The sequence below is a fragment of the Halichoerus grypus genome, chromosome 12 (assembly GCF_964656455.1).
Source record: "Halichoerus grypus chromosome 12, mHalGry1.hap1.1, whole genome shotgun sequence".
Lineage (NCBI taxonomy): Eukaryota > Metazoa > Chordata > Mammalia > Carnivora > Phocidae > Halichoerus > Halichoerus grypus.
The window spans coordinates 17,388,598-17,409,678 of NC_135723.1; the positions used below are offsets into that span (position 1 = coordinate 17,388,598).

The window sequence follows — 21,081 nt, forward strand, 5'->3', positions numbered from 1 at the left end:
GTGCCCTGTTATGACCGAAGGTGAAGAAGTTGGAGATGCTGTGAAGGCACGTTGGAGAGTATTGTTTGGGCCAAGAGTTTGGGATAGGTTGTGGGATTCCACGTAAGGATTTTGAGTAAGGGAGTCACGTGATCAGATCTGAGTTTGGAACAAATGCCCTGGTAACTTGCATACATGGGTGAAATGGGAAGCCGGAAACCTGCAGGAGGTGAGAGCTGCTAGGCTGGAGAGGCTGATGCAGGGTCCTTGCCAAGGAGCTGCAAGTTTTCGGCATACTGAGTGGACCCGTCTGCCAATTAGGAAAGAAATGAGGAAAAGCAAGGCCCGACCGCTGGCTTGAGACCCAGGGTGGTTGGTGGTGCTACTGAGCAGAATAGAAAAGAAAAGGCAGAAGGGCTGCTTTTGGGGAGAAGATAGGGTTTTGTCATGAATATGCCAAGTCTGAAATATGTCAGATTGTGAATGTAACATACAGAGTTTGAATTACGTTCAGTTACGAACCTGTTATGGTCTTGAGTGAGAAGTGATGTCTGTCCAACCGTTGTTTCAAGAAAGTTCATTTGGCATCAATATTTTAGGAAAATTTCATGAAACCCCATTAAAGATGAAGAAAGCAGGTAAGAAGCTAGTGCCATGGTGGGTGCATAAGGACAGAGACCCCAAAATGAGGAGAGCAGCCTCGAGAATGGCAAAGCAGACATGCCAGTCAGGGGTCAAGCAGGCTGCAGCTGGAGAACAGCAGAGCCTTGCCTTTCATTGTCTTGTTTAAACCCAGCTAGGCTTTTGTCCCGTTGTTCCCTGAACACAATCTCAGTGGAGACATCTCTGCCTTAGGTGAGTTTCATCTCTGAAACTCAGAGAACTGAGTTGGCAGCAATGATAACTAGTCATCCCAGGTTGCCCTCAGAATCCATGCACTTATTTGAAGGAGGTGGGGGTGGTTTCCCACGGACCACATGCAAGAAGAATTAATGCCATCAATCATGCCCAAGAGAAGAACTGGCTGTAGAAACCAAAAGGTCAAAAACTCTTATTAACCGAAAGACCTAGAATGTACACAATAAAGACTGAAATGACTTTCTCAGAGAGCAATCTGAACAAAGAAAATTTTGCCAAGGGCAAAACTGAAGGAAAACAGTACATAGCATTCCCAAGGGTCACTGGAAACATTTTTTTGAAGCAATAACATGGGACAATATGTCATTATTACTAAGCAGACACATTTGAGTCCAGTGTAAGGGGGGAAAGAGCTGCATTGTTTCTGTGCTTGTTATGTTCGTGGTGGTGGTTTTGTTTGTCCCGTGGTCACTGTTTGGAAAGGGAGATCACTTAGATATATGCCAAATGACTGAGGTGGTATTTCCACGAAACATTTCCATTTTAATAATTCTTTCATATTTGTAGATGAAAGATGGCTTAACCCTAGGGCGTGTGCTAAGATGAATCACAAGGCTCAGAAATTTTATCCTAAAGTGATGAGTTGGCTGCAGAGGGAGTTCACGTGTACTTACGGACAAATTCTGGCATCATTAATGCCTCAAATCATAATTTTAAATGCCCAAATCATAATTTATATTCATACATTTTTTATTTTGAGCTCCTGGGTAGTCAAAACTCATACCACTGGCCATTCATCTTCTCTTCAATCAATCACATGGAGAAGAACTGCAGGTTTTAAAAAATAGAAAAACTACCTAAGTTTTCTTTTATTTCTCATGTACACAGGATAAGCAGAGAAAGCCCCAAAATCTGATGTGACACTCCTTTTAATTATTCCAGAATCACGACATGAGAGAGTAAGCAGTTATGTGGCTCATGCATGGGGGGCGCGAGGGGGTGGGGGCGGCCTGCTTCTTTCTGCAGCTCTAGATGTTAATGTTAAGTCTTGTTGCTAATGGTCTCCGGGTGCCTGGTACCAGTTCCTCATTAGTTCCTGTTCTAGAAGTCATATTGGTGACCCATGTGGGCCTTGGAACCTATTGTCTGGAAAATTAATACCTTTAAATATTTCTATAAATTTTGTGGAAAAACCCTTCTGATTTGTTTTCCACATTTTACTTGCGTTGTTTTCAATCTGGCTGGCCCTATAACACACTTTGGCATCTGTAATGAAATTACATTTATCTTCAGTCAGTAATTTGCTTCCTGGTGAAAGGAATGGGAAATGTTTTGTTAGGATATACAATAGCACTAATTTTAAATTGTTCAGATTATATAGAATTCTTTGCAAGTGATGTTAGAGAGTTCATTACAATTTAAATTCATTTTTTAAATCAAAATTATGCTTTCTCTTCTTGGCATTATAGAGCTGTGCCTTGTGTACTCCTTCATTGTAATTAACGTTTTACCTCTATTTATAGAATATAGAGACTCTTCTACAGTTTCCTTTTTTTGTTGCAAAGAATTATTTCTAAAGAGATTTTATGAGTCACTGAACTCTAGTTCCATAGAGATACATATTCAATCAAAGTAAAATTTGTTTCCTGAATAAAATGTAAAGTAAAACAGAATTTGTTTTTTTAAGAAGAGTTTCTGTTACTTGAGTTGACAGTATTATATTTTGGCCAAAATTATTTGAATGCAAAGACATTTCTTTTTCATGCTGGAGCTTCTCTTGATTCCTAAAGCCTTTTAGTGCCACACAATCAGCACCATCATTTCAATTTTACAATAAATTAAGAAAGAAAATGAAAAACACTCTAAGTGGTAAAGCCAGATCTGATACAAATTTTATGTCCTTCTGGCCTCTGTGCCTTAGCTAGGGTAGACCTTTGCCATTCTTGTCTGGAGCTATTGGTTTGACCTGTTCCTGTTTCAGCGTTGCCCCGAGGGGAGCCCAAGTAACACGGAGCAAGTTATTTTCTTGAAAGGTCTCCGCTTACCCGGGGATGCATTTGTCTGATACTTCTCCGTTTTGTTGGCCTATAGGTATGACACAGTGGCCTTTTTAGAAAATAGATGTTTATTGTAAAAATAGCAACTGGGATCCTCTGAGGCCCTATTCCATAAAGACAAATTAGTTTAATTTCATATATTTTAATGTCTTCCCAATGGTGATGGCCCTTCTTCAATATTTAATCAGGTAAAATTAACACAGTGTTACAATAACAGTTGAGAATAATCAAAATATGTCCAAAGCAGCACTTTTTTTAATATATCAGGTTTGGTTTTTTTCAAGCCTGTGCCTATACAATAGGTCAACAGAAGTTTGTGGAAGTATTAAATTTGTATGCAGACGGTCGTCCACAAATATTGGAACTGAGTATTCCCAGGAAGACTTATTCTGAAAACCATTATGTTCTACTACAAAAACAGGCTTATCAAGTGTCACACATGTTCTAAGCACTTTACGTGTTTTATGCCATGACATCCCCTCAGTAACTGTCCTTATTTTATAGATGAAGCAACTGAGGTTCATGTCACCCATGAACACGTGGCTAGTGAATGGTAGAGCAGGGATTCAGACCAAGTGAGTTGAATTCCGGACCTCTGTGCTTCACCACTCCACCTCTGCCTGAGTGGGAGATGTGCCCACCAGAATGCTTCATTAGTTCTTAAGTGAAGCCCTTGGCCTTGGGAGCCCTGGTCAGCGCGCTGCGTGTACGTGACAAGTAAGATCTCATATGGAGGTCGAAGCTGTTACCTTGCTGCCCGTTCACATCAAATAATAAATCTAAAGGCTGTCAAGGCTGTTACAGCACACCTGTGGTTCTAAATATCCATTCCATGTTTGTGCACCTTGTATAGAGTAAATGACTGCGACAGAGAGAGAAAAAACCTCTAGGCCAAATGATGCAATGTGGTTGGAAATGCCTCCCCCAAGCAAGGTGGTTTAATAGTAGTGCTGGGCATTCTTCTCCTAGTGTGACTGATTATATCTGGAAAAAAAATAAGGTTTTGGAATTTTTGGCGTCAGTGTGGTTTGCTCACAGGTATGACATTTGTCCACATGAATAGAACTTGCTTTTTGTACCTTGTCATCCCCCCGACCTCCAGTCCCACCTCTCCCTTCCTAGATCTCTTCCAGAGGAACCTCTGCAGGTGCTCTTCACATAAGATTTCAAAGGCGTCTCACTCTCTGCTGCTTTGTGAAAGAAGTTACCTGATACCTGTTCTGGATGTGATCCCTACTCTTGTCCTGGCCCCTTCCCATCCTGACCCAGTGTTTGTGTTTTTTTTAAGATTTTATTTATTCATTTGAGAGAGAGAGAGACAGACAGGCAAAGAGAGGGAGCAGGGGAGAGAGGCAGAGGGAGAGGGAGAAGCAGACTTCTCGCTGAGTAGAGCACCTGAGGCGGGGCTCGATCCCAGTACCCTGGGATCATGACCTGAGCTGAAGGCAGATGCTTAACCATCTGAGCCACCCCAGTGCCCCCAGTGTTTGTGTTTTAATAGAAGAATCTAGAAAAATAAATGGCCCTGAAGATCTAAAGGAAGGAAAACGAAATCCTCTCATTTAATCCAAGTAGTATAATTCCACACCGAGCTTTTCTCTATTTTGGACAGGGGAGCCCTGGCCCACAAATCCCTTAAATCACCACACAGTAGAACTATCTACTCATAAATCTCCCACTTACTTAAGATTATGATAATTTCAGTGATACCTTTTAGACAAGGATCATGATAAATATGTATTTTTTCCTTGAAATATGATCATCAGGAATAAAGTATGGCTTTGCACCATGCATTTTATTTAAATTTGTATTTCATTGTACTCATTATCTCTTTATTTCCAAGTGTTTCGTTCTGGATATTACTTACCTTTCTCTGTATCCTAATGAAGTTTGTATAAAGTCAAAGCTCTTACCCTGGCCTCACTCCTATTCCTCTCCCCTGATTCTGCTCTTAGTACTTTGGCTCTTCAATGTCCCTTGAACAAGCTAGGCACACTCCGCCTCAGGGCCTTTGCACTGAGGTTCCCTCTGTCTAGAACACTCTTCCTGCCTGTGTCCCCATAGCTTGCTGCCTCTTCTTCAGGCCTTTGCTCAGATACCACGTTCTGGTGAGCTGGTTTCTGATCCTGTGGTGAGCAAGAGTACCTGTGCACATGCACACACACACAGACTTTGAAACCCCTCTCTCCCTCTCTAGTTTTATTTTTTTCTTCGCAGTACTGACCGCCTAGCAAACTATATAATTTACGATTTATTTTTTGTTACTATCTGTCTCCCTCCATTGGAGTATAAAGTCCATGAGGGCAGGAACTTTTGCCTCTTGTGTTCATTAATGTATCCCAGCACCAGGAATAGTGCCTGGCATGTAGGGGGTGCTTAATTTGTTCAATGAGTGAATGAATGAATGAATGAATGAAGACTTACAGAAATTCAAAGTTTCAGCCCTTTGTCAGATAATGTCCTGCCTCACTTTGGCGTAACAGTGACTCCCCAAGGCTCAGAAATGTCATGGTGTAGACCTCCGCTGACTCACAGCTTCTGCTAGCTGGGGGAAATGGTGGTACGGCTTTACATTGTTGAATGCAGAGGTGGAGTTGGAAAACAATCAAAAGAAATGTTCCTCTCATTTTTTGGAGCAAACGAACAAATCTAGCATTTGTTTTGGGGAGAACAAATGCTTTTCGCAAAGAACAGAAACTGTTCCCGAAATCTTTGAAGTATTTCACTGATCCTCGAACCAGTAGCTAGAGTAGCAAGTATCCTAGTGACAAACACGGGCTTTGTTGGGATGAAAGCGAATCATAAGTTTACAAAAACTGATTGGGCATTTGGCTGGTGACTAATTCCTGGCAGTGACACAGAGGAGGCTCTCAACGGGCCCAGACACACATATTTTAAGTAAAGACCCTTGTCCTCAAAGACGTTCAGTTTTTTGCCTAGTGCTCTCTTTTAGATGAAAATAGCGCATTGCTCAAGATATAAATAACATTAAGGATTCTGCCAAAGACATAGTAGCGTCTATACTGGTAGAGGGAAACAGAGTACTGGGGAGAGGGATTATCATTTTTTAGAGTGTTTTTTTTCTATAATTCATTTAATTTGCTAGTTGTGAAACCACAAGAGACCATATGAATTAGAACACTATTCCTAACAGTCTCCCAGTTGCTGGGTCTGTGTTTTGTGGTAAGAACAGTGAAGCCAGAGTGTTTCCTATCAATACAGTAAAAATCTTTGTCAACCCCCAAGGCCTGCCCTGACGCTGCATCCGAGTGGTGATTTCAGGATGCTAGGAGCCCCCCCCACCCCACCCCCATAACCTCCCTGTCTCTTAAAAACACACCCCAGCCTACTGGCTAGTACCTAAACCTCACCTGCCAGACCTTGTTTCCTCGATTCCGTTCTATATTTACTGTGTGGCTACTGCTTCAATCGCATCAGACATGGGGTAGGGGCAACCTGAGTGGCCTATATAATCTCCCATATGCCAGGGACTTTGAGCTTCCATCTCTGCCAAAATGCAACCTCTGAGGTCTCATCCGTAGGTAATGCCTTGTGGCTCCGTAGCTCAGCTCTTCCCAGGGAAAGATATCGGGATACGCAGTGCCTGACTGGAGAGAGAAAAGCTAGCACCTGAGTAAGAAAAAGTGCACAAATGGAAAGCACAATGGAGAAACTTCTCCCATTCCATAATTTTATGGAAATCCAGTCTTGTCCACTAGTTGTAGGGATAGAAGGATGCCGGTTGCTTGAAAACCTGTGGTTCTCTAATTGCCTTTTTCGGTCCTTCTGAAGATTTTGAAGGGTGTGAAGGGGCATCAGGCCAAAGGGCATGTGAAACAAAGAGTTAGCCTTTGCGTATTGCAGATCACCTCTGGGAACTCAGTGCAAGCTCAGTGCGCTCCCTCGCCAGGTTCAGGGGAGCCCTTCTCAAATAAAGTCATGTGCAAAATCCCACGTGATAACCCAGAGAGGAGCTAAGCTGCTCCGGAGCCCCTTTGCTTAAGCCTGTCCTCAGCGCCCTGAGGAGGCTCTGCCCTGTGATGCTGTCCCCCGACATAGGACGCTGACCACAGCATGGCACACTGACCACAGGGGAGCCGTGGTGCTTGTCACAAATGCTGTTCTTCACCCATGGAAACGGATGGTTTCGCTTGTTTTCAAGTGCACAGGCTCAAGAGGCAGACAACCTAACCAGACAACATGAGTCCCACTTTTACCAGTAGCAAGTAAGAAACATGGAGGAATAACTTCACCACTGTGGGCCTCACTTTGCTCATCTGTACCATGGGAAGACATTCAGTTTGGGAGAGGTGGAAGAGACTTAAACGTATGCAAAGGACCTGGTAGAGAATAAGCCCTCAGTAAGGAGGAGTTGGTTTAAAAATAAATAAAACTTGATCCCACATGATATAGAATTCTCCGACTTTAGAGGAGAAAAAAGTGAAGCCAGGAGATCTAATGAGGGCTGAAAAAATTGGACAGCCTAACAGTCATCTAATCACTTTTTCTCCTACTCTGTTGTAATTAATAGTTCTGTCCCAAATTATAAATGTGTAGTAATCATGGCCTTTTTGCCTTAGACAAAAAGTTTCTTATGTATGGTGATGCAAATGTGGGTTAAGGGATGCTGATGTTACAGTGAGCCAGAAGTTAATGAACAGGAAACTGAACAAGAATAGAGCAGACAGCTTGGCACCGGAGCTGGCTTCGGCGCAGGAAGTGTAAACCCAGCGTGTCCAGAAAAGGGGAAGTGATTCGGAAGACCAGAGGGCGGGCTGGCTGAGGGGCTGCTTCTGGACTGGCTGAGAGCAGACGAGCCTGCGTGCCAGAGGAGGAAGAACACAAGTGCGGGTCCCACTCCGTGCACTGAGCAAGTAGAGGTTGTGGTGAAGTACTTTGCCCCACTGCACACATAGTCTGCCTTCTACCTCGTGAGCCCTTGAATCTAGTTTGTCTTTTTTTTTTTTAAGATTTTGTTTATTTATTTAACAGAGAGAGACACAGCGAGAGAGGGAACACAAGCAGGGGGAGCGGGAGAGGGAGAAGCAGGCTTCCTGCAGAGCAGGGAGCCCGATGCGGGACTCGATCCCAGGATCCTGGGATCATGACCTGAGCCGAAGGCAGATGCTTAACGACTGAGCCACCCAGGCACCCCGAATCTAGTTTGTCTTGTTTGCTCTTGGTTTGAATGTGTTCGTTCTGTTACCCGGAGAGATTACGTATTTTGTCAGGGCACGGACAACGTCTTCTGCTTTATATCCTTCTCCCAAAGGGCTGTCACATAGCAGGTATATATATATATATATATATGACCAGGTACAGAGGCAAATGGAAGCCACGTTAGGTATTTTAAGCAAGGAGATGGATTGGAAAGGCTGGAGCCACAGAAAAGAGAGGGAGGGATGTTGGAAGTGCAAAAGGGACGGAGAGGTGATACCTAGAGTAGAAGCAGCTGACATCCCTGGGCTGGAGCCCATGAACTCGCCCCCACTTTTGCGCGAGTTGAGACAGGTGCATTTGCTGCTGGGTCTACTCAAGAGGTGCTGTCTCAACCAGGGTTGGAACGAATAAAAAAATGTCATTCCTTTCTGGGCTGCTGGAGTCCAGAATCTCACCTGCCCCACTGCGACTACAGCAACTGCCGTCAGCCACCACATCCTGAGTCCAAACCAGGACTGTTCTGTCTTCGTCACGCTTTCGTGTTGCCTACCTGTACCTCTAGTTAGCAGAACCAAATGGGAAGACGACTGGGAAAGGCGTGTGTGGAAATTTAGTTTGCACACTCCAGGCCCTGGTAGTACAAAGCAGGGTGGGGCAGGTGTGGGGCTGAAAGACAACAGGTGGATCGCTGGCCCACCGTGTTATCCGGGGAACAGCACTCCATCTACAATCACCAGACCGGAAACCAAGCCCACATCTAACACTCAGTCGTCAGGTGATCTTGTACACGTTACTTGACCTCTCTGTGCCTCAGCGGTCTTGCTCGTGGGACGAGACTAACAATAATAGTACGATGTGACAGAGGTGTCGGGAGAGCTGAATGAGACAATGCATGTGAAACCCATTTAGAAACGATGAAGGTCAGTGTAAGTATTAGTTACTTTACATGGACCTGTTGGCAATTACCAAATCCACTGCTTATGAGACAGTCGTAATGGCTTTTTTATGAACTAGAAAAGACTTCTGCTTGTCTCTCAATTTACTGCATGCACTTAGACTTCCTTTATGATATAGGAAAACCTCACTAAATTGGGGGAGTTGTGAGATCGGTGGTACTTGTCAATTTAGCAGATTAAAAAAATTTTTTTTAACAATTCTCTTTTGATGGGTCACATCCAAAGATAAGCAGCTGAGCCCTCTTAGCAGCAGGAAGGAAGGGCAGCTCGCCTTGGGTTACACAAATGAACTTATTAAGGGGATTTATAAAGCCATCTAGTTAATCAGAAAGGAGGGGAGTGAAAAGAGCCTTTCTTAGCCCAGCCATGATCGCCCGCTGGACAATTAGAAGCACAGTTTTCATTAGACAGTTGTAGTCCCCGGTTGGGGTCAGGCTGGGGTCAGGCACGGGAGCCGGGATACAGCTGGTGGGTGGATGCAGCCGGCCGTTAATTAATCACAAGGGGGTGGAAACGGAGGATGATTCCGAATGGCCCCTGTCCCACCGCGTTGACCCGCGTTTCCTAAGTTGACCTCTGTTAGATTTCTATGAATCGTGGCGTGTTAGGTCCTCATTTACAAGTTGCCAGTGGAGTTGTTGAGGGAAACCATTGGTTTTGGCCTTGATTGAATAAAGACTGGGTTTACTTTCTTTTAGATGTTTTAGAGTAAAATGCTAGCTCAACCAGTATAGGAAATTTGGTGGATTAGCTATTAACGTGTCTTATGCTAGTAGGAATAACAACAGCTAATTCCGGATGTTTTCTCTGTGTCAGACACCATTCTAAGCTCTACACTAACTTAACCTTTGTAATTACCCGATGAGGTAGGAACTGTGATTCCCATTTTTACACGTGAGGAAATCAAGGCAAACAGACCTTAAGTAAGTTGCATAAGTCACAGGAATAAGTGAGGACCTGGCCTTGAACCCAGGCCATGTGCTGGCTGCCCTGGGTGTTCTTGACCACCAGGAAGCATACCTCTCAAAAATTGAAAATTATTGTATGTCTCTTCTTGTTTGGTGGTTGTGCCCCCTAACTAGATGTGGCATATTTAATCACACAGATTTCTGTAGGTAAATTATACTCCGGAATTAGCAATCAAGTCACTAAGACTCAGATTGCATCAGCATCGTGAGACAGTGCTGTCTGTCTTTGGTATTATTTCAGTGCTCTAACTTACTGAGAATTAACGTTTCTAGTTTCTTCACAAGTAAAGAGATTTATTACCTAAGAGGACCAGAATAGGCACCGGGTGCCAAGAAAAGCTTGGACATGTGGTTTTCAGATAAGGACCAGCCCCACAGAGACCCATAGCCACTTAGCAGTGCAAGGCATAGACTGCATCTGCCCTGAATGTGTTCGCTTGGCCCCAGAGTCCTGCAACCACACAGCACTTTTAAACTAGTTGCTACCGCTTTAAAAACAGTTGACTTCATGTAAAAATTTGAGTTTATGGCTTCAAAAACAAATCAGGTGGTGTGGTAACCCTGGGTAGGTATTTCCCCAACCACAGCTGGAGCGGAGCCGCAAGCCCTCGGCTGCGCCCGATAAGCAGGTTGAGTCTCTGTTCCTTCACCAGGCAGATTCATTCTTTAACTGCTTGCCCCCCTTCACCCCCTGCCCCCATAAGCATTTTAGTTTGAGACCACTAGTTCGGAACAAAGACTTCGTGATTCCAGTCAAGTCTTCTTTATACACCAGCGCATTATTCTTTCAAGAAAATTACGGCCATTTACAATTCAGGTACTTTTTTTCATGTTTTAGTTTAAGAGTGTAGTCAGGTTTCAGCTCCTCTTGTGGGGTGATAAAGTTTCGTCTCTACATCTCCTCTCTCCTTCTTCTCCCTCCCCTCTCCAAGAATTGTGGTGATGTATTAGTTTCAGGCAAGGTCAAAAGAAATACTGATCACTCTCCTCGTTTACATACAATAAAAATATATATGTAACAACTATAATTAATAACTGGCTATACACCGAAGAATATATGTATATGGCAAATAAGCATTGAAAAGATGCTCCACCTGGTATGTCATCAGGGAAATGCAAATTAAAACAACAGTGATTCTGTGGAACCACAAAAGACCCCAAATAGCCAAAGTAATTTTGAGAAAGAAGAGCAAAGCTGGATCCATCACACTCCCTGATTTCAAACCATATTACAAAGCTATAGTAATCAAAACAGTATGGTATTAGCATAAAAACAGACACAGAGATCGGTGGAACAGAATAGAAAGCTCAGAAACAAACCCACACATATATGGTCAATTAATTTATGACAAAGGAGGCAAGAAAATACAATGGGGAAAAGATTGTGTGTCTACAATAAATGGTCCTGGGAAAACTGGACAGCTACATGCAAAAGAATGAAACTGGACCACTATCATACACAAAAATCAGCTGAGAATGGATTAAAGTCTTCAGTATAAGACCTGAAACCATAAAACTCCTAGAAGAAATCAGGCGGTAACCTCCTTAATATCGATCTTGGTGGTGATTTTTTGGATTTGTCACCAAAAGCAAAGCCAACCAAAGCAAAATAAACAAGTTGGGACTACATCAAACTAAAAAGCTTCTGTACAGCAAAGAAAACTGTCAACAAAGTGAAAAGATAACCTACTACATGGGAGAAAATATTTGCAAATCATATATGTGATAAGGAGTTAATATGCAAAATATATAAAGAAATACAACTCAGCCAAAAAAAAAAAAAATCTGATTAAAAAATGGGCAGAGGACCTGAATAATCATTTTTCCAAAGAAGACATACAGACGGGCAGCAGGTACATGGAAAGATGTTCAACATCATCGATCACCAGGGAAATGCAAATTGGAACCACAATGAGGTATCACCTCACACCTGTTAGAATCAAAAAGACAAATAATAACAAGTATTGGTGAGGATGTGGAGAAAAGGGAACCCTTGTGCACTGTGCACACCTCATGCTGGAATTATAAATTGGTGCAGCCACTATGGAAAACGGTATGGCAGTTCTTCCAGAAATTAAAAATAGAACTACCATATGATGAATCAGTCCTACTTCTGGATATTTAATCTGAAGAAAATGAAAACACCAGCTCAAAAAAGATGCATGTACCCCTATGTTCAGTGCAGCAGTATTTACAATAGCCAAGACTGGAAACAACCTAAGTGTCCATTCATGGATGAATAGGTAAAGAAAATGTGAGATATGCACACCTTCCCACACACACGCTGGAATATTACTCAGCCATAAAAAAAAAATGAAATCTTACCATTTGTAACAACCGTGAGGGCATTATGATAAGAGAAGGAAATCAGAGAGAGGAAGACAAATGCCTTGTAGTTTCATTTATATGTAGAATCTAAAATCAAACAAAAAGCCAAAACAAAACGAAAACACCCAAGCTCATAGATACAGAGAACAGATTGGTAGTTGTCAGAGGCAAGGGGTGGGTGGGGCAAAGTGGGGGAAGGGAGTCAAAAGGTATCTGCTTCCAGGTATAAAATAAATAAATCATGAGGATATAATGTACAGCATGGCAACTATAGTTAATAATACTGTATTGCTTATTTTAAAGTTCCTAAGAGAGTAGATCTTGAAAGTTCTCATTATAAGAAAAAATTCTGTAACCATGCATGGTCACAGATGTTAACTAGACTTATTGTAGTGATCATTTCACAATATATACAGATATTAAATCATTATGTTGTACACCTGAAACGCCTATAATGTTGTACGTCAATTACACCTCAGTTAAAAAAAGAAGAAACCAAAAAGAGAAAACTCACCAACAACGAGACAGAATGGCCAGACTCCAGCACATTGACGACGTCAAATGTAGATGAGCACGTGGAGCAGGAGGAACACTCAGCATTGCTAGTGGGAATGCAAAATGGTATAGCTGCATTGGAAGACAGTTTGGAGGTTTTTATAAAACTAAATGTATTCTTACCATATGATCCAGCATGTCCTGCTCTTTGGTATTTGCCCAAATAAGTTGAAAACTTACGTGCACACCAAAACCTTTACACAGATGTTTATAGCTGCTTATTCATAATTGCCAAAACTTGGAAGCAACCAAGATGTCCTTCAGTAGGTGAATGGATAAATAAACCATGGTACATCCAGACAATGAAATATTATTCAGGGCTAAAAAGAAATGAGCTACCAAGTCATGAAAAGACATGAAGAAACCTTAAATGCGTATTACTAAGTGAAAGAAGCCAGTCTGAAAAGGCTACGTAGTGTATGATTCCAAGCATTCTGGAAAAGGCAAAACTATGGAGACAGTAAAAAGATCTGTGGTTGCCAGACGTTAGTATTGGGGGCAAGGAGGAGGGATGAACAGAGCACAGAAGATTTCTAGGGCAGTGGAAATACTCTGTATATTATAATAATAGATATACCTTACTATACATGTGTCCAGACCTCTAGGATGTACAACACCAAGAGTGAACCCTAAGATGAATTATGAACTTTGCATGATTGGGATGTGTCATTGTAGGTTCATCAGTGGTAACAAATGTACCCTTCTGGTGGGAGATGTTGATAATGGGCGAGTCTATGCATGTGTGGGGACAGGGAGTACATGGAAAATCACTGTACCTTCCTCTGAATTTTGTTTTGAACCTAAAACTACTCTTAAAAAAAAAACAACATAGCATTCAGGGTGCCTGGGTGGCTCAGTCGGTTAAGACTCTGCCTTCAGCACAGGTCATGTTCTCAGGGTCCTGGGATTGAGTCCCACACTGGACTCCCTGCTCAGTGGGGAGTCTGCTTCTCCCTCTCCCTCTGCTCCTCCCCCCTGCTAGTGCCCATGCGCGCACACACACTATCTCTCTCCCAAATAAATAAAATTTAAGAAAATCTTTTAAAAAAAACATAGTGTTCAAAATTAAAAAAAAAAATCAAAACACTGGTGTTACTGTCATTTTTTAGTCCTTATGACCTATGCTTAACTGTCAAGAAAGACACGTCTGAGAAAGACAAACTATTTGGAATTGACTTGTCTTTCTCTATGTTGTTATTGCCAATCATTAGGTTGTATTAACTTCTGGTTTTCAAATTACGTATCATCAGGCTTCTGACCTGTGAGCATTTGCTTGCTATCTGGCTGTTTTTAATTCAAAAATAAATTGCATAATGAAACTAATTCTATTTTCCATTGAGATAATGCATTTTTAATTACTCAGAAGGGAGTCAAATTAAGTCGTACTTACCCAAAGTAAATGCAGGAAATAATAAAATATTTCCATGGCATGTTTAATTCCAAACACTCATGTATACACATTAACTTGGTGTTGGATTAAAGGTATATGGAGAAAGGGGTTGCCCAGAAACACGGCTCTTTTCTTTTGATCTTGTATATTTCATCTGCCGGTAGCTGAGTGACTAGACTCTGGATTTGCCAGTTTTCTCTGTGGAACCATTGGAAATGTGACTAATCCCAGGCAGTTTTGTTCATGCTCACGTACAGACTGCTCCCTGAAAGTGCCCAGATGTGAGCACTGTGACTTCAGCTTTGTAATGCCGTTTATCTGGCAGCAGAAGCCCATTTGCCGTATTAACTATCTTTTCTACATTTGCCATGTCCAGCGGTGTTGCAGAGCTCTGTGGCTTCCGTAGCTGGCTGGTGACAATCAGCAGATTGTAAAGCCTTTTCAGAACACTGAAAGAGCAGATAATGATAGCACACAATGCTGAAATGACGAAAGGAATAATGGATATTCAGATGTTGATGCCATTTAGCTTCCCAAAAAACCGATTACAGTTCATTTTCTTTGATTGGCTTTTTCAAGTTTCGAGTTTCATTCTTTATTGTTTAACTTCTGTAAGATGACATTCAGAAAAACATTACCACATGAAATCTGTCAGAAATGTTTAGACAGTTGTAATCACAAAGAGTAGAAATGCCTGCTTTGTTCCGTACTGTTGACCCTGCTCTGTCCTGAGCTGATTGTTGCTGATTCAACTTTTTAAGAAATGATTGCTTTCTAATGTTTGAGGGAAATGGTTTTTTGCTTTTGTCTCAGATAGGAATGGTGTTCAGCTGACAGAAACTTGGAAAAGAGTTCATTAAATGAAGTAATACGATTTTTACTCAGGACAAAGAAGTCTGATGGTTCGCAACTTGGGGAAATATGGCGGCACTCCATAGATTATGTTCAAGATATAACATCCTTCCTGCCTTCTGCTCTTCCCTCTTTAGATTGTGCCCCTAGTCCTCCCTCTTTCAGTCTGACTGCTGGTGAAGCCCATGTTTTATGCAACAAGATGGGGAAGAGCAAAAAGGATACATACCTCCTGATAGTATTATTCTTCCATCTGACAAATTTATTGGGTTTAGCACTGAATGTTGACCTTTGAGACAAAATAGAGCCCTTAAAATTTGAGGAGATTAATGAATAAGCCTACCTATTACCCAAAATCTTCCACATGTATGTTTAGTAACGCCATAAATTTGCCCCAAATGTGGGAAATGCATCTCTCCCTCTTCATGGGCTTCTTTTTCAGGAAGGGAGGAATCCCACAATACTGTTTTTCATGAGGTCACAGTGGTTCACAGATTTCACTGTGTTTCAGAATCACCTGAAGGGTTATTGTGGTACACAGTCTCATCCCACCTCCAGAGTTTCTCGTTCACTGGGGCTGGGGTAGGACCCAAGAATCAGTCTTTCTAACAAGTTCCCAGGCGATGCTGATGCTGGTGGTCTGGAAACCACACTTGGAGAACCACTCAGTTAGAAGAATTTTATCTATAATAGGTCAAAATTCCTGCTAGTGAGGAATTTTCAGATAAGGCTCTGAAGCCTTAGCTTCTGGGAGGTTAGCTATTGATTTGATTTAATTCAACAGTCATTTCTTGGGTGTTGCTGTGTGCCTGGCCCTGATAGTCACTGCTAATCATGAGAAGAGAAACAAAGATGAGTTAGACCAAGCATATGTCTGGTATCTAAATAACTACACCAAAAGGCAGAGAGTCCGTACTTTTTCTGTGTATGCTGTGGGCAGTATATATAGGATTTTTAGTGGAATGCCAAGTTTCTTTGATCATGGTATTCCAATTATTGCCATGGTTATTCTGCACTTCTCTTTGGAACAGGGGATTATGTTCTATAACCACCCTGAGTTCTAGATAACTTTTGTTGGGGGGAAGTCCCAGCCCGATTCACTGCATGTGCTAATCCAAGCAGGCTGATCTTCACCACTGCACACCCATCGTGCCCCACAAAGAAAATAGAATCGGAGAAAAGCCATTGCAAGCAACGAGAGAGACCCGAGGTCTGAGTCATGACATGTGGCTGAAGAAATAACTCGTATCTTCTCCCACAGAAGGCAGATTATGCCTGCATCAGAGATAAAAATAAGCGAATTCAGTAGTGACGGCCCGGAAGTTTAGTTATGCGGCATCCTGTGGGTGAGAGAAACTTTCCCTCTTGCTCCTGGGAAGACTGATGAGCTCTCCCTGGCTCCCCCTGATCGCTAAGTGACCCCAAGAAGCATTTAGAGGGTGAGGTAGGAGTAGGGGACAGGCTCTAGTATAATTTCAGCTCCTGCCAACCTGAGAGAGAATTCATGTCTCCAGTGAAATATGCTGTTGAGGGGCGCCTGGGTGGCTCGGTCAGTTAGGCGTCTGCCTTCGGCTCAGGTCAGGATCCCAGGGTCCTGGGATCGAGTCCTGCATCGGGCTCCCTGCTTGAGGTGGGCCTGCTTCTCCCTCTCCCTCTGCCGCTCCCCCTGCTTGTTCTTGCTCTGTCTGTCTCTCTGTCAAATAAATAAATAAAATCTTTAATATATATATATATATATATATGCTTTTGAGCAGAGAGAGGAGAATACAATAAATGTGTGAATTTATGTAAAGTGAGCTTAAAGTAAAAGTTTCTTACTGAATCTAAACTAATGGGCATATGGAGACCCATTTACATTAGCTTACTTAGGGTTCTCGAATACTATGCTGAGGCACATTTTCCATGTGCCATTGAGCACCCATTGCTAATAAATGGATTTCAATGTCAGAAAACATATTTAGCAAATATTTTGAATGAACAAACCTTTTTTCCTATGGCTACAAAAATTTCCTATTTAGGATTTCTTAAGACTTAAAAACTTAGTGTACTGGAACTTCACTATATAAGATGTGCATAAAAATAATAGAAATGACATAGCTGATTCTGTAGACACCCGAGTGGAACAGAGGTGTGGGCCATGGAGTAACGTAGACCTGGCCTCCAAGCATCATCCTACCATTTATAAATAGCTCAGTGTTTGTAAAATGGGAGGGATGATGCCTACTTCACAGGATTTGGGAGGATTAAATAAAAGAAGGTATACAGAGTGCTTAGGAGAATGTTTGATACATACTAATCACTCAATAAATACTTTCTCTTCTGCCTCCAAACTTTCTTTTTTTCCTCTTCTGTCTCATCCCTTCCTGCTCCTTCCTCCTCTGCTTCTCCCTGCTCTTCCACTCCTCCTCCTTCCTTCCCTCCCTCCTCTACCCCCATTGCTTCATTTGTCTCAGTGAGTATTGTCCTGCTCAGAGGAGTCATCTCCCTGAACCTCTGTCATCATCTTCACCAGTGAGGTTGAATTTGATTTCTGAAATGGTCCGGTGTCCTTCACAACCAACGCTACACCTGTGGGTAAGGCTGGCGGGCGCCGCTCTGAACCAGTAATCTGGAAACAGGTGCTCCATATCCAGCACTCTCTTTGTATGGCCTGTGAGTCAAAAATGGTTTTTACACTTTTATTTATTTATTTTTTTAAAAAATGTTATTCATTTATTTTTGCAAAGGAGAGAGAGAGAGAGAGAGCGCGCACAGATGGAGAGACAGAGGGGGAAGCAGGCTCCCCACTGAACAGAGAGCCCGACGCAGGGCTCGATCCCAGGACCCTGGGATCATGACCTGAGCTGAAGGCAGACGCTTAACTGACTGAGCCACCCAGGCACCCCTGGTTTTTACATTTTTAAATGGTTGAAAACAATCAAAAGAAGAAGGGTATTTCATGACACGTGAAAAGTACATGAAATTCACATTTCAGCGTCCATCATAAAGGCTTCCTGGAACCCAGCCCTGCTTGTTTGTGTAGCACTGTCTATGGCTGATTTTACACAGCAATGCCAGATTTATGTTGTTGTGACAGAGAAGGTAAGGCTGCAAAGCCTAAAATATTTATTATCTGACTTTTTTTTTTTTTTTAAAGATTTTATTTATTTATTTGAGACAGAGAGAATGAGAGAGAGAGAGCACATGAGAGGGGGGAGGGTCAGAGGGAGAAGCAGGCTCCCTGCCGAGCAGGGAGCCCGATGCGGGACTCGATCCAGGGACTCCAGGATCATGACCTGAGCCGAAGGCAGTCGCTTAACCAACTGAGCCACCCAGGCGCCCTATTATCTGACTTTTGACAGAAGAGGTTTGCTGACCTCCGTTCCCAAGGAATGGAACATGTGTGAACTCTAATGGTTGTGAAGCCAGCTCTGAAAGGGGAGCCTCGAAGCAGGGCTGCCGTAGCAGGGCTGGGATGGGTGTTGAGCTTCCCTAGCTGACTGGGTGGGAGAGAGCACAGGAGGAGATGCATGATGGAGCGCCTGAAGATTGTTTCTGAAGATTGCCTACGCGCGCAGGAGAAATCCATCTTTCTGTCCTCTCATCCAGCCATTAACTCCTGACAAAACTTAGTGAGTGATAACTGTATACAGAAGGAGTTTTGTTCCTAGCCCCCGATGCCTTTAGACAGGTTTATCTGTAAGGCAATCAGGGTCCTGGTCTGGGAGAGATCAGTACAGTGAGGTTTCAGTCAAACAGTCCCCGTGAACAGTTTGGACCTGCAATTTCAGAAGATACCTAATAACAATGTAAATTCCTCCCCGTCTCCAAATTAGTCCGTTATCCTTGGGAAATCCATTGTTTTCTCTGAGCAAGCTGGGAATTTTATTGTATCTCTTTGGGAGAAGCACTGACCAGATCAAGTATCCACATTGAAACCCATTGTGAAGTTTTTTTTAGAAACAGATTGAAACTGATCACACATTTCTTGATAAGTAACCCCTGATGGAGCCAGTACTGGCATTTGTGAACAAATGCACATTGTTTTTCCAATTAAATGCAAACAGCTCTTCCTGGGAGGACTCATGGTATAGTGTTTTGCTCTAACGGAATGGAATGGGGTGAATAGGAAAAGGTGGGAGGTCAGGGTTTTTCTGCAGCCATGTGGAAGACACGATGTGATCAGGTATCCAATGACTGAGACTCAGAGAGAAGACAGAGGACTAAAGCCATTGGGTGGACTTAAGCTCAGATGGTCCAGCTAGACAAACCAGTTCATTTAGTAAGTTAACGAAACCATCGTCGATTTTATCAGTGCTCCTGACTCTAGAGAAGCATCTGTTCCTCTGTGTCTGAGTCTGAGTCTCCACCAGCCCATTGCTCACATTGCTGTGTCAGTCACTCCATGTGTAGATTGAGTGAGCCCTTCCGCCACCCAACTCTGATTAGTCAGCCACTCATCCAGTTGAGTGCTAATTATGTGCCAGGCGCCACGCTCACTGCAAAGACACAAAGCAGAACGGGAAATGTTTCCTGCCCTCCCCAGTGAGGCTCTTATAGGCTCCCAGCCGAGACGGACTTGTAAACAAGAGTAGTGATATATGGAGGGCTCCCAGTAGATGTCTGTCTATGCGAGTCAAAATCTCCTCCTGGGGACAGACAAGTGAACTAGCAGTTGTTGTTCAGTGTGAACCATGAATTGAGCACCAAGGAAGAACGTCTGGACTCAGCAGAGAGTCTCCGAAGGCTCCCAGGGAGGAGTGACAAGGGCAGAGCATGAGCCAGGCAGGAGGAACAAGGTGTAGGTAGGTGCGAAGACCCAAAACAGCAGGTGGCTGCAGTGGCGAGAACCCAGAATGTGTGCAGGCGGGGATCACTTTGGAAGGGAGCAAGTGTCATATCAGAAGGGACCGGATGTGCTAAGTAGAGAGTCTGGACATCAACCTGGGACCCACCCAGGGACCTGAGCAGGAGAGTTACGTGATCAGGATTTTGCAACAAAGCACTGGAAGCTATGTGGAAAATGGAGAGGAAGATATTGATGTTGGAGGCAGGAAGCCTCAGTAGGACCACCTGGAGAAGATGAGCATTAGAGGGAGGTTGGAGAGAGAGACCCACTGAACTTGATGCCTTCTTAAGGTGGGGGAGAAGGAGAAAGAACAGTGGGTGGCCTATAGGTTGCAGCTTGGGGTTCAAGCACATGATAGTCGTTCAGAACTACACTGTTGTCCTGTGAGAAAGGAAGACAGGGTAGAGTGGAGCTCTGGGACAGGAGATTTTTAAGAAATGTGATAGAATTTTGGGAATGAGAGGCATGCAGGATGAGTAGAAGAAGAGAAGTCTAAAGGGGGCTACAAAGGACATCAGAGGGCGGGACAGTGAAGGACATTGTCAGTCCTGAGGGAGGAGAGGGCAGCGAGTGGGCAGCGGGGCCACACACTGCAGACAGGTCGAGTAAGACACGAGAGAAACTGTCACTGCACATCCCAGAACCACAGACATAGCCATGAAAGATCCTCCCAGAAGCGGCCCCAATCTCCTTTGCCAACGGTATCACCTTTTACTTCTTTTTGCGTCGGCCAAATTGAACTGTTCTGTTTGCCGTGTGCATCCCTCAGTTTATGTCTCCTGCTCCTTTTCCTTTCCTGGAACGAGTGCTTCAAAGACCACAGCAAACGCCAGGACCTTCAACTGGACTGAACTGACTTCGGTTTCCGCCTCCTCCCAGCAATCATGGCACTCCGTCTGTACATCTCTGTGTCACTCGTCACCTTTCACCTACGGCTGTAATGACTACTGTAGTTGTCCTCTTTTTGCTCAGCTGCAAAGCACACAAAGCATATTTGCAGAATACCTTGGGATTCACCCATTAGGTCATGCTACAGATATGTAATCGTCTTCCACTCATGAGTTAAAGAATCCTAAAATCCTAACTCGCCCCCACCAAGATGTAGCTCTTCCCCAAAATGTAGTGGTTTGTGCTATAAAATCAGTAAAGC

General features: G+C 43.2%; 1 protein-coding gene across 22 annotated transcripts in view; it reads left to right on the forward strand.

The window, feature by feature from the left end:
* Nucleotides 1-21,081, forward strand: part of NRCAM (neuronal cell adhesion molecule) — a 267,353-nt gene that overhangs the window by 140,652 nt on the left and 105,620 nt on the right. For 3 of the 22 annotated variants that reach the window (XM_078060007.1, XM_078060005.1, XM_078060006.1), the window contains one exon: nucleotides 17,557-17,755. The exons of the other annotated variants lie outside the window; for them this stretch is intronic. The gene's annotated coding sequence lies outside the window, so the exon portion shown is untranslated. The remainder of the gene's footprint in view (nucleotides 1-17,556; nucleotides 17,756-21,081) is intronic. 22 annotated transcript variants of the gene reach the window in all.